This window comes from Vigna radiata, unplaced genomic scaffold, assembly GCF_000741045.1.
Source record: "Vigna radiata var. radiata cultivar VC1973A unplaced genomic scaffold, Vradiata_ver6 scaffold_23, whole genome shotgun sequence".
Lineage (NCBI taxonomy): Eukaryota > Viridiplantae > Streptophyta > Magnoliopsida > Fabales > Fabaceae > Vigna > Vigna radiata.
In genome coordinates this window covers 1,359,850-1,373,988 of record NW_014541837.1, presented here as the reverse complement: position 1 = coordinate 1,373,988, position 14,139 = coordinate 1,359,850, and the positions used below count along the sequence as shown (strand labels likewise).

General features: G+C 36.1%; 1 pseudogene; it reads right to left on the bottom strand.

Annotated features, from left to right (window-relative positions):
* Positions 1–4,627: 4,627 nt before the first annotated feature.
* LOC106778574 overlaps positions 4,628–14,139 on the bottom strand; it is a 23,598-nt pseudogene continuing 14,086 nt past the window's right edge.

The following is a 14,139-nucleotide window of genomic DNA, read 5'->3' as shown; positions in this document are numbered from 1 at the left end:
GCCAAATTACAAGGTTTGGACATTTCATGGTGAAGAAATGCCTTCTACCTCCACTGCTCATGAAAATCGACCTGCATCAGGTTCGAATACTATTGTACATACATCTGAGATAGATCAATATTTACCTACATGCAAGAGATGGTAGACGATGCTCTTCGTCGACATGCTGAACAAGAACCAAACGANAGTCGTGATGAAGAGTCTCCAAATGAAAGCACTCAGAGGTTTTACAATCTCTTGGCTGAGGCAAACCAACCTGTATTTGAAGGTTCATCTGAGTCAAAATTGTCAGTGTGCATAAGACTCATGGCTGNTAAATCTAATTGGAACGTTCCCAATCAAGCGGTGGACCACTTTACAAAATTGGTGTTAGATCTAACACCACCAAACAATTCTTTGCCGAAGAATTATTATGAAGCCAAAAGATGTGTTTCGAAGCTGGGATTGGAATCGAAGAAGATTGATTGTTGTGTAAATGGATGTATGCTTTTCTATGACAACGACACTGGCAAAAATGATGCATCGTTGGTGGAATGCAAGTTTTGTGGCCATCCTCGATTTCAGACATTGCATCCAGGACGGAGGCAAANAAAACCAATTCCATTCAAGTCCATGTTCTATTTGCCGATAATGACGGAGGCAAAGGATGTTTTCTTCAATTCAAACAGCAAAACACATGACATGGCATGATGATAACAAAAGTGAAGGAGTGTTGCGTCATCCTTCTGACGGTGAAGCCTGGAAGCACTTCAACCGTAAACATCCATCTTTCGCCAGTGATGCTCGTAACGTGAGACTTGGTCTATGTTTGGATGGGTTTACTCCATACATTCAGGTGTCTGCATCACCATATTCATGTTGGCCGAGGCCAAAATAGTTTGTCGATGGATAAAGGAGCTTAGAATGCCAGATGGCTATTCTTCAAACTTGGCCCGATGTGCTAATGTTGATAAGGGTAGTATTCAAGGGTTGAAGAGTCATGATTGCCATGTCTTTATGGAAACTCTAATCCCTGTTGCATTTAGCTGTTTGCCCATGCACGTGTTAAATCCACTTATAGAAATCAGTCATTGCTTCAAGGATTTGTGCGCTACGACGCTCAAGGCAGATTCCTTGAGAAAGTTGGAGGAAAATATTCCATTTATTCTTTGCAAATTGGAAAGAATATTCCCTCCTGCATTCTTTGATTCCATGGAACTCTGACGCTCAAGTGGAAAGAATATTCGGTGATCTTCAAGTTTTGACCGAGGGAGGAGGTACCTGCAATGGCACTCTGACGCTCAAGTTAAGAACGGTTTGATGAACCTCGGTTCATAATTGAGCATTTAGTGAATTTATGATCACTGTAGAATATTTGTGAATGTGATTGGAGAGTGATTTGAAGGTGTTATTGGAAGTACCCGACTTTTAGCCCTGGCTCTCTATTTTGTCTCATGGACCTTAAACTGATATAAGTCCAACAGAATAAAATATAAACAGAATATAATATAAACAGACTTACCTGAAAATAGATATTCTTAATTATTTAGTCTTTTGTTTATCAATATCTTTAATAAGATATTCTTGATTATTTTATATCTTTAATAAAATATATTGTAACCGTACAATATTAATTTTTTTAAAAAGAAAAAATTAAAAAAAACACACCCATAAGTAGACATGGGTCAGAGATAGCTGACTTTGGATAAGAAAACACGACATCTGGGAAATAATATTCTATAAAATTCAAAATATTTAAAATATTATTACAAGTTATCATGCTAACAGTAAAAATAAAAAAATATCCTAAAAAATGTGATTAAAAAGTGTCAAAAATATATACTCAAAATTTCTTTAAACTTAAATCATATAAGATATGATTGAAAGTATATATGCTCAAGTTGTCTTTTACCTACAGTTTAGGTATCACAATATTTATTTTTTTTATATCAAATTTCTTAATACACATATGCAGGAATAAAATTAGTCTCTAATATATTTAATTATTACTAATAGAATTTATTAATAATTAAATACTATATAATAAATATTAATTTTTAAATATTTTTATAATATTTTATATATACATTTTAACAATTTTTTTTCTGTTAGTTGATAAATAAATTTGAAATTTTAAATAAAATTAATAAAATTTAGTTAAAAGAATTAAATTTATACGATTTTAAAGATAAGAGACTAAATTAATCTAAAACTTAAAAAAAAAATCATATTTACAATTAAGAAAACAAAAATGCATTATTTATGAATGTGCATAATGTTGCATGTTTTACAACAGGTAGATCTGAAGAGCAATGTAGTTGTTATATGCTAACCTGATGATTATGTAATGTTTTTGCTGTGAAAGATAAAATCTTTATTTGATTAGCAGCTGCCATTGATTTTTGATGCATGCATTGGTTGGATCTCTTCTTACCTGATAAGAAAATCACAGAAGATTAAATAATAAGAAATATAACTTGTGAATAAGATCTTTCTACTAACAGCTGATTGTATAAACTAACATTATCTCTAAAAATGTTAAGTTCTAAATTTGTGAGATAAATAGACTGTTTTACTTTCTTTTCTGAGATGAATAAACGAAGTCACTTGTTAATGTAGTTAAATATATATGTTGAAAAAAATTGTTAAAGTAAACATAATTCTTACACTAAATGAACAAAAAAAAATCTTATACAATTACATAAAGTAGATGTAAAAATATATTCGGAATATACAAGTACATTACAAAACTTACACAGTATTTTATACAAGTATATTTACAAAACTTACACAGTATTTTATACAAGTATATTTTTAATAAGAACATGCTTATGCTCGTATTTTATGAAAACTTACCGACTGACAGAGGAGGTTTTGGCTTTTACTCTTCCAACCAAAATATGAAAATGAATACATAACAAATGCGGAGGGAATGAGGCGTGAGACTTTAGGGTTTTAAGCTACCTTTATATAGCCGAAGATGAGGTCCACTATCTCTTCCATTATGTGTGTAGTTGTAAAACTTTTATCATTATTTAATTATTTTTTTAAATAAAACCAATTATTTAATTTCTTAAAACATAAAAGTAGATATAAAATCATAATCTCCTATAATATACATAATAATATATGAACAACCTTATAAAATTAATATCAATTAAATAAATTTTATTCAATTAGAAAATTATTAATTTAGTCAAATATTTCATAATAAATTGAATATTCACTAATAAAATAATATATATATATAGAAAAGAAAATAATAAGAGATTATTTATCATTATATAATTAATTTTCATAGATTTATTATTATTTTAATTAGTGATTTTGTTCAATTTTGTTCATATTATTACTGTATAAATTCACATTTTACAATTGAATTAAAACATGTCTTATAAAATATACCTTTTATTTAATTTTTCAACCCTTCTTATATGTTTTATATTATAAAATTGGAATTTTATATGCTTACAAATGATAAAATAAATTATTATAAATTGATAAACAAAAACAAATTGTTTTAACATATAAATATATGATATTAATATAATTATATGAAAAAAAATAACCGTAATAACCAAGATTTTTGAAGCTTTTACAATTCCAACATCCATCAGATCCATCATATAATTGTATTCCCATTTCAGCAAAGGTGTTAACTCTCCTAAAACAGGTCCCATCAGTTAACCTAGCTCAAGATCCTAGTTTAACAAGTCTCTACATAGAATAAGAACATAGAAAATACAAAGTAACATTCTCATCACACACCACCAGAAAGTTGAATCAACTCTTGATACGTCGTCTTCAAGAAATAAAAGAAGACTTGTCCAGTGTTTAATAGGTTCAACTGGGGCATGTATATATAACATCATTATTAGCATGTCTATTAGCATAAAATTAGGTCATCGAATTATTTAAGGAATCATAAAACTAGAGACACAGAAATTTGATGTTCTTACTTGGCAAATGTCACATAAGGCAAATGTCCATTTAACTCTATTAAATGTACACGAATTAGTTTTCACAATATAAGATCAAACATGAAACAAATCGACAATATACCAAAAATTTATAAAAAATTCAAATTCAAATTTTCTACATTAATACAGTACCAGACATGTTCAAGCAGGATTTTTTTGTAATTTTGAGGGTGATAACAGTATTTTGAAAAGTAAAAACAGTCAAAAGGTGGAATTGTTTCAAAGCCTAATATGAACTAATTCAAAAAGGAAATGAAGGCATAATTAATAGACCACAATAGCTTTTGCCAGCCTTAGCAAAACCTTAGCATGGATCTTCGCGTGGAAGAAAAGATAAAACATAATTGGTAGGAGGACACAGTCTATAAAAAAAATAGTCAAATCTTACACACCAAGTAAAATCATTAACAATAACTGTTATGCTTATAATCATATTAACAAAAATCCAATTACAGTACTAATATTTGTCAGAACTTTAATGATAACATTCGAAATTCTATATCTCATAAACTACACTAAAACCCAGAAAAAAAGGGAAATGTCGGCTTGCAATTCTAATGAGCACATCCACTACAAGCAACTAATCAGACTCATTATATAATAGAGTCCAACAAAGTAATTTGTTTTCATGGCCACACACGCTGCGCTATCATCGCACGCGGGGGCTATCATGAAGAAGAGTGTTGACCCTCGCATGCGGGGCTATCATCGAAATTCTTCGATGGATACTTCGTTGTTACCATTCCGACCTCAAAGACGTTGGAGGAGCAGATTCCGGTGATCGACCCCACTTGAAGAACGTGCGAACCCTAATTAAGTCAAGTTCCGTGATTTTTCCCTGCACAATTTTTTCGGAGATGATGTCGGAGTAGGTGGCAACGTAGGCGGGAGCGTGATTTTGCACGCACCACCGGGCTTGACCGTAAACTCCCCAGTGATCCGGTTCACGGTGTATCCCATGACGGTGGTGTTGGGAAGAAGACCGGAGGGTAAGCCGTAGTTGACGACCTCTGATAGCACAATAGGTGTATGGACAGAGAATATGAAAAGAGGTAATGAAAAGGTAATTCTTATTAACTCTCGTGAAAGGTAAACAAGCAATGTATATAAAGGTACAAAAGAAGAAAGAGTCAAACTGCTTATATGAAAACAGTTGACACAGTTATATCAGTTACATTTTAAAGAATACTAAACACACCCCTTATAAAATGAAACTGTTGAAGTCTTTAACTCCAAGTTTATCTCTAAGTTTTTCGAAACGAGTTTGGCGAAGAGTCTTGGTGAAGATATCAGCAGTTTGATCTTCAGTTGAACAATACACCATCTCAAGCTTCTGTTTGTTGATTTGCTCTCTCAAGTAGTGGAATCTTGTCTCAATATGTTTACTCTTGCCATGTGATACAGGATTTTTGGCTAAGTTTATAGCAGATTTGTTATCTACCCAAAGCTGAATTGGTATACAACACTCAATTGTTAATTCTTCCAACAATGATTCAAGCCATGCGCTCTGGCACTCCGTTTCAGAAAATGTGATGTACTCTGCCTCGCAAAATGACAAAGCTACGACACTTTTTTTGTTAGAACACCAACTAAATGTTGAGCCCATGTATATGAATACATATTCGAAGGTGCTTCTCCTATCCGTTTGGTCTCCACTCCAATCATAGTCACTCCATGCTTCTAAATTTCCAATTATTCCTTCAAATCTCCTAGAATAGAATAGACCATACTCTATTGTTCCCTTTAGATAACATAAAATGTGTTTGGCGGTGGAAAGGTGCGTTTGTCTGGGGTCTCCCATAAACCTGCTAATCAATCCAACACTATAGCAAATATCGGGTCTGCTATTACACACACACCTGAGTGATCCAACTATCTGCTTGAACAAAGTAGTGTCTACCTTCTCGTCATTAGGTTGGAGATCCAGCTTGATATTGGCTATCATAGGTGTGCTCACGTTGTTGCAGCTTTCCATGCAAAAACGTTTTAGAATTTCACCAATGTATCTCTTCTGATTCAGAAACATCCCTTCATGTGTTCGTAGAAATTCCAAACCAAGAAAATATCCTAGGCTACCAAGATCTGTCATCTCGAAATCTCCTTTCATTTTTGTCTTGAATTCATCAATTGCTTCAGCCTTGCTACCTGTTATCAATAAATCATAAACATACAGACAAATAAGTAGAGTACCTTGCTGTACTGACTGCTTCACGTATACCCCAAATTCGACCGTGCACTTCTAAAAACCATTCTTTATCAGCCAAGCATTAATATGTGCATTCCAAGCTCGCGGAGCTTGTCTTAGTCCATACAAGGCTTTGTTCAATTTGAACACTTTCAATACTTCACCCTTTTTTACGAATTTAGCACTGCTACCATCGGGTTTGAATTTTTTTTTTTGAATATCCATTTAACCTCGATTGCTTGTTTGTGTTTAGGTAGTTCCATCATTGTCCACGTTCCATTTTTCTCAATCGCTTTCAGCTCTTCTACCATTGCATCCTTCCATTCTTTGATTTTAATGGCACGTTCCCATGACAGCATCTCAGCATCTGCAAGAAAAACACAATGTACTATTTCACCTGAATCTGTAATCTCGTTGTCAGTAAACACCTCATGTCCAGCAAGCCGTGTTGATGGAAATCTGGTTTTGCATGACCTTTTGTTGTCTGCATTCTTATAAGCTAATGCCTCCTTATCACCTTCGAATTTCTTGTCTTCAAGCCAACTCGACACAATGCTCTTACCAGTTGAACTTGATTCTGCATCTCCCCAGTTAAACGTAGCCAATTCATCTACAAGAACGTCTCGAGTAATCACAATCTCATTTTTCTTTGGGTTGTATAACTTGTATGCCCCAGTTGAGTGATAACCAACCAGTATGTAGGTTTCACTTTTATCTGCAAGCTTTCTTCTCTTCTCATCTGGTATGTGTCTAAAACACACTGATCCAAAGATCTTCAAGTTAGCCACCGATGGTTTTATCCCTGTCCATGCCTCTTCTGGAGTGCAATCTAACAAAGCTTTCGTCGGACACCTGTTTAACAGATACGCTACTGTGGAGATAGCCTCTCCCCACAGATTGTGCGATACGTTCTTCCCTTTGAGTAAGCATTTTGTCATCTCCACCAGCGTCCTATTTCTTCTCTCGCATAATCCATTATGTTGAGGAGTATAAGGTGCTATGACCTCGTGCGAGATTCCTTTCTCATCACAGAAGTTATTCATATCTCCAGAATTAAATTCTCCTCCTCCATCGGTTCTGAAGATCTTTACCCGCATACTCCATTGTCGTTCAACAAGAGCACAAAATTTAACAAAATGTGAGAACACTTCTCTTTTCTCTTTTAACAAATAAACCCATGATTTTCTACTCCATTCATCAACAAAAAGAAGGAAGTATTTATTACCTCCAAGTGTCGCTGTCTCAAAAGGACCATAAACATTTGAATATACAACTTCCAGATGTTGTTTGGCACATTTGGGTGTTGTCTTTTTGAACCTTGATATAGTTTGCTTGCCCATTGCACATCCTTCGTAGATCTTCTCTGGAGCGCTTATCAAAGGTATACCTTTAACCAATTCTTTGCTGCTTAGTAGATTTAAACTCTTGAAGTTTAAATGTCCGAACCTGTAATGCCATCTCCAATTCTTTTCCTTAACATTCATAGAGGATAAGCACTGTATAGCAACAATATTTAAGTTCACCTTAAAAGTTCTATTTTTAGCCAGAGGGTCTTTGATCACCAACCGTCTTCTACTATCGTAGATTTCTATAATTTTCTCATGCATGTCCATGGTATAACCCTTTTTAAGAAGCTGGTCGAGACTTAACAAATTGCTCTTCATCGTAGGAACGAATAGAACATCATTCATGTATGCTACTCCTCCATTCTTGCATGAGATCAGAACTCTACCAACTCCCTCTGTCGTCACGGTGCTATCATCGGCGAACCTTACACTGCTTTTCTTTCTTGGATCAAGATCAACGAGCCATTCCCTTCTACCGGTCATATGATTGGAGCACCTGGTGTCCAGATACCAACACTTATCGTCTTCTGCACTAACAATTTTGTTACACAGCAACGTATTATATTCAGCATTTGTATTCATCTCTGCATGTTGCATTTCCTTTGCTTGCGACACGTGTCCACTTTTGTTGTTACGTGTTTCTGCATGCTGTGTTGTTTCTGATATCAACACGTAATCATCGCAACGATCTTCATTTTCTTCTGACGAATCATCCTACCCCTTTTTCGAATATCACTCGCGACGCCCATCAACACAACATATTTTGAATCATATTCGCAGGTGTCTTGTGCTAAGTTGGCAACATCGTCGTTCTTGTTTTTCTTGGTGGAATCGTTATGCTAGCACTCTGAGGAGTAATGGCCGTACTTTCTACACGTAAAGGACTGGATATTACGTTTGTCAATTCCTTTTCTGCCTCTTCCTCTTGAAGTTTTACCACCACGATTACCTCCTTCCTAGTGTTCATCTCCATCTTCTTTACCATTTTGTTTGAAAGATTTCCAACTTCTCCCTCCGTTGCGACCACCTCCTCCGCGTGATCTCCCACAACCTATACCACGAGTCCTGAAGCTCTGTTTCGATCTTGCCTGCAGTGCTTGACTTGTCGTTTGCATTGCAGCCTTTTCAACATTCTTCCTGTCCAGCAGCCTCTGCTCATGTGCAACGAGCTAGTTTTGCAACTCCTCAATCTTCATTGCCTTTAAGTCTTTGCATTCTTCAATGGTGATCACAATATGATCGTATTGTGGTGTCAGAGTACGCAGAATCTTCTCTAATATCTTTTTGTCCTTAATGTTCTTCCTGCAAGCTCTCATATCGTTGACAAGGGCTTGAATTCTTCCCACATATTCCGTCACTGTTTCTTCCGTACCCATAACAAGGAGCTCATATTGACGTTGTAGGGACTGCAGATGCACCTTTTTGACCTTGTCGGAGTTACCGTACGTATCTTGAAGGATGTCCCATACTTCTTTCGCGGTTGCAGCTTTTGAGATTTTCTGAAACATGGTCGGAGAGATGCACTGATGTAGTAGCATCCTCGCTTTGGAATCAAGACGTCGGTCTTTTTTGTACTTCTTTTTCACAGCTTCTGAGTCGTCTTTCTGAGGTTCTTTGAGTCCATGCTTGACCACTTCGTCTACCTCTTGAAACCCCAAGATGGCCTCTATGAAATAGTGAAAGAGATGAGGGGAAATCTCCCTTGTGTTGAATATATACATAGGGTCCTTTATTTATAATAGAAGAAATATGGGCTAAGCCCAAAATACAAATAAGAAATATAAACAAACTAAATAAGAAATATAAATAAACTAACTAAAGATAAGAGATAAATATAAACTAAATATAATATCTCTAACACTCCCCCTCAAGCTGGAGCATACAAATCATATGTTCCAATTTAAACAAACTTATAGAGCGCGGTGGCATTTTTGCAATTTAAACAAACTTATAGGTCGTGGTTCCTTTTGAACCGCGGCATAAAAATCCAATTACCTCGGTTAATGGTCGCACCGAGGCGTAATGCTCTATTGTTTCCATTAGAGCGACGATCGACAGCGGTTGCCAGCACACTTGAGGCAGTATCAGTTCTTTATCTTCACCCCCACGAAGGAAATTACCCTACTTTGGACTATTCTCTTCTTCTTCCTATGCTCCCGCGAACTCCTCCGTTGCATCCAACCTCTCCTTCATCGTCGTCGTTCCGTTATCGCTGCCGCTCTGTTATCGTCGCCGCTACAGGGTCACCGCTACAGGGTCACCGCTTCGTTGCCACCTCTATAGTGTTGTCGCGTTGCCTCTTCTCGCGGTGTTCTTCTTCCACATCGCTGGTTCCATATCGTTGTCGTTGTCTTTACGATCCAATCTCGCTCCTTGCGCTACCTGCTTTAAGCCCTGCCCTGCCGCCGTCGGTAGCCACCACCACCTCGTCGTGTGCGACAACTGCGAGTGCGGCTTCCACCTCGCCTGCGAGTCTGGCTTCCACCTCGCCTGCGAGTGCGTCGGAGTGAAGAGCAAGCGGTGGCTGTTGGGACTGAAGCAACTTCTCGATAACAACTCCTAGGGTTCTAATCTAGATCCCCATCCCCAATTTTAGTGTTGTTATACCCTTTCTCAGATCTACATTACTTTAGTTGTTATCCTGTTTCTCTCCCTTTTTTTTGGTTTCTCAGATTATCTGGTGTTTTTCGTGGATTGATTGGTGTGGCCCGTGCCAGTGGTGGAGCCGCTGGCCTAGGACCCAGTCCAACCCGCTCCCGAGCCCTCAACCTCGTGGATGAAGCTGCGGCGGGATGACAACGTCGACGAGAACGTGCTGCTGTTGACCTTGGCGATTTTTAGAGACTGACCAGCGTTGTTTTGGGGGTTTTGTAGGAGTTTGTGGAAAGAAGGTGTTTGATGAAATGCCAAGAAGAGGACAGGGCTTTGTGGGTTTTGAATTTTTTGGGTCTTTGATGGTGGCGCTTTTTTTCCTCCGGCGGTGGTGGTGAAGATGAAGCAGCCAAGGTGGACGAAGAGGATGAGGATATAAAGGAACTTGTTGAAGAAGGTGGCAATGGATGATGCCATAAGTTGTAAGGCAGGAAAATAATGAATCTTTTGTGGTCACTTACCTAAATTTGTGAGGGCTTCTTAGATTGTGAATGATGGTCGAAGCTAAGAAGGCATGGTGGTGGATGGTGCAACAAGGGTGGTGTTTGTGAATCCTTTCATAGGGAGAAGATGAAATGAGTTAGGATGAAGAAGGGAGGAAAGTGAAGAAAAGAAAAGAAAGAGAGAAAGAATGCAAAGGAAGGTTGTTAATTTGAGCTTGAATTCTGGGTGGAAAGTGATTCTATGGTGGAAAGTGATTATGTGCTTCTACACGGTTAAGCAATTTATGAAGCAAGAAACTATCTCAGATGGATAAACTTCTATCAAGTTGATTCAATCATGAATCTCTCCCAGAGACTACATATGCCCTCCAGAATCAAGACCAGGAGATCTCAAAATCCCCTTTGGCAGCAATATTTCTGTGATTGATCTCAAGGAAGCAGAAAATGGTGATAGAATCAACACAATTCAGAAAATTATCAAGGCTTTTGAGGAGTTTGGATTCTTCCAGGTTCAGATAATGATTTTTTTATTACTACTATAATATTATTTTTGGTAAACATTAAGAATTCTCCTATGTAGAAGCTAAACATTTATAGAGTATTCAACATGTTATATGGTAATGTTTAACAGAAAGTTATGTATGATTAGAGCAGGTTATCAATCATGGAATTTCCGAGAATGTAATGAACGAAGCAAGATGTGTTTTCAAAGAGTTATTTGAGATGCCAGCAGAGGAAAAGCATAAACTGTGTTCAAATGATCCTTCCAAGACATGCAAGATGTTTACTAGCAATGTCAATTATGCAACTGAAAAGGTTCATCTGTGGAGAGATATTTTTAGGCACCCATGTCATCCTTTGGAACAGTGGCAACACCACTGACCTGAAAATCCAACTAGATACAGGTAAATGAAAGTGGGTAATTATAAAAGTTGTACTTTTTCTTGAAAAAAAAAAGAAAAGAAAAGGAAGAAAAACTGTTTTGACTCGTTCTAATGAAAAATTGTCTTATCTTATTTGAGTTGAAGAATTGCTTTTGCTGCATTCAAATTAAAAAGTTTTATTCAATCAACTAGTTACTAGTATATATAGGGTTGTTTCAAACACGTGGAGTTCAAGTGCTAAATGTATAGTTGTGTAAATATTTAAATGATTTGTCTTCCATAGTAGTGTTGTTCATCTTTAGCAGAGAATGTGTTGGATCGTTTTCAGTTGAAGTGAAGAAGTTGGCTTCTAGGATCTTGAGTTTGATAAGTGAAGGGCTTGGTGGATATTTTGAGAACCCATAAATCTAATATCTTAAAGTTTTAGATTAAAATTAGATTAAAAGTAATATCAATTTTTTAGACTCATATCACATTTATATAATATTAACCTCTTAAAAAAAACCATGTATTAGAGTCATATTAATCTCGAAAACTAACTTAGATAGTTGTGATAATTATAAAACCACTGCAGTCACAACACAAGGATAAATAATGTGAAGGACAAATAGAGTTACTATAAACTTTGCATGTTTGCACTTGTTATTTTCATGAGAATGAATCAATCCTTTTGTTACTGAACCAACCATTTTTCATTGTTGAAATGCAGCACCTTGTGATGTAATTTCTTTTTTTATGATTTTATTTTCATTAATGTTTTCTTTTTAAGATTTAATTTGCTTGAAGTGATTACAGTTTTCTGCTGATTGTTGTGATACATTTTATAGTTTGCTTATATGAATTCTTAGAAATTTGATATATATATATATATATATATATATATATATATATATATATATATATATATATAAAATTTGATTTGATGTTATGATGAAATAAGTATATAGTTGCAAATAATGTTAAGAAATTACTAATTTTACAAGATTTTTTTTGTTTAATAATTCTGCTGCATTATCTTAAATAAATATCATTTTACAGTGAGGAATTTGACATGGTTGGACCTTGCGAGCTTGCCGTAGAATAGGAAAATTCTATCATGGTTGTTAATAGGCTATGTCATTTTACTGAGGCAGTAGAATCCTTTAATTTATTACGGACATGTAATTTTCAATATTTAAAGGCATATGTAATTTTCAATATTTTTGTCCCTTTAATGGTCAAGATCTTATCTTTTATTATCTCACTCCTTAGTTATTAGCCGTTTTTGGAATTAGAAAGTTGTCAGGATTCCATCATAGGAATCATTAGGTATATTGTCTAGACTTTTTTTTTTATTAAAAAATAAGGTTTAGGTCGCGGTTGTGGTACGAACCGCGGTCTATTCCTGACTTTTTACCGCGGTTCGAACCGTGGCATATAATGCTACGATTCTTTTTTTAAAAAAACAGGGGTTTAGGTCGCGGTTCTGTTAGGAACCACGGTCTATTCCCCATCTTTTTTACCGCGGTTACAACCGCGGCATAAAGTCTCAGACTTTTTACCGCGGCTTAATATGTCGCGGTTCGAGAACCGCTGCCAAAGGGCGAAAACAACCGCTGTCGTTTCCCCTATCTGCACTAGTGATTCTAGGTCCTCGCAAGGACTTAGTGAATATGTCTGCCAACTGGTTGCTTGAGTTAACGAACTCAGTCTTGATATCTCCGGATATGATGTTTTCTTTAATAAAATGGCAATCAACTTCAATGTGCTTGGTTCTCTCATGGAAGACAGGGTTAGCGCTAATATTAAGAGCAACTTGATTATCACATATAAGTGTCATGTGAGTGATATCTCCAAATTTCAATTCATTGAGTAATTGTTTAAGCCATATAAGCTCACAAGTAGCTGATGCCATAACTCTATATTCTGCTTCTGCGCTAGACCTAGCCACAACACTTTGCTTCGTACTTTTCCAAGATATCAGGTTGTCACCAATAGAGACACAATATCCAGAAGTAGACCTCCTATCAGAAGGGGAACCGGCCCAATCAGCATCTGAATAACAAACGATTTTTGTATCGTTTTTAGGACCATATAGCAAATGTTTTCCAGGTGATCTTTTAATATACTTCAGTATGCGAACAACTGCATCCCTAAGGAATTGACTCACCACACTAACTGTGAAGGAAATGTCAGGACGTGTAACAGTAAGATAGTTTAATTTACCAACTAATCTTCTGTAACGTTCAGGATCTGAGAAAGGCTCCCCCTGATTTGGTAGGAGGTTGATGTTATGATCCATAGGTGTCTCAACAGACTTACAATTCATTAACCCTATTTCTTCCAAGATGTCTAACGCATACTTCCTCTGAGATATGACAATACCATCATTGGATTGTGCTACTTCAACACCCAAAAGGTACCGGAGTTTGCCAAGATCTTTGGTTTGAAAATGGTGAAAAATGTGTTGTTTCATCTGAGAGATGCCAAGGTAGTCGTGATAAGCTGTCGTTGAAGCTATCAAATTAATACTACTTTTCAAGGAAACTTCAGTATTGCCTAGTAGTATTCAAGAAAGTAGATAGGGCTAAAGTAACCCTAAGTCGTCTCCCAACGAACACGGAATTGCTTTCGAATATCTGAAACTTATGAATGTTATGCAATGCTTAAGAACAAAAGTGAGGATGTTTA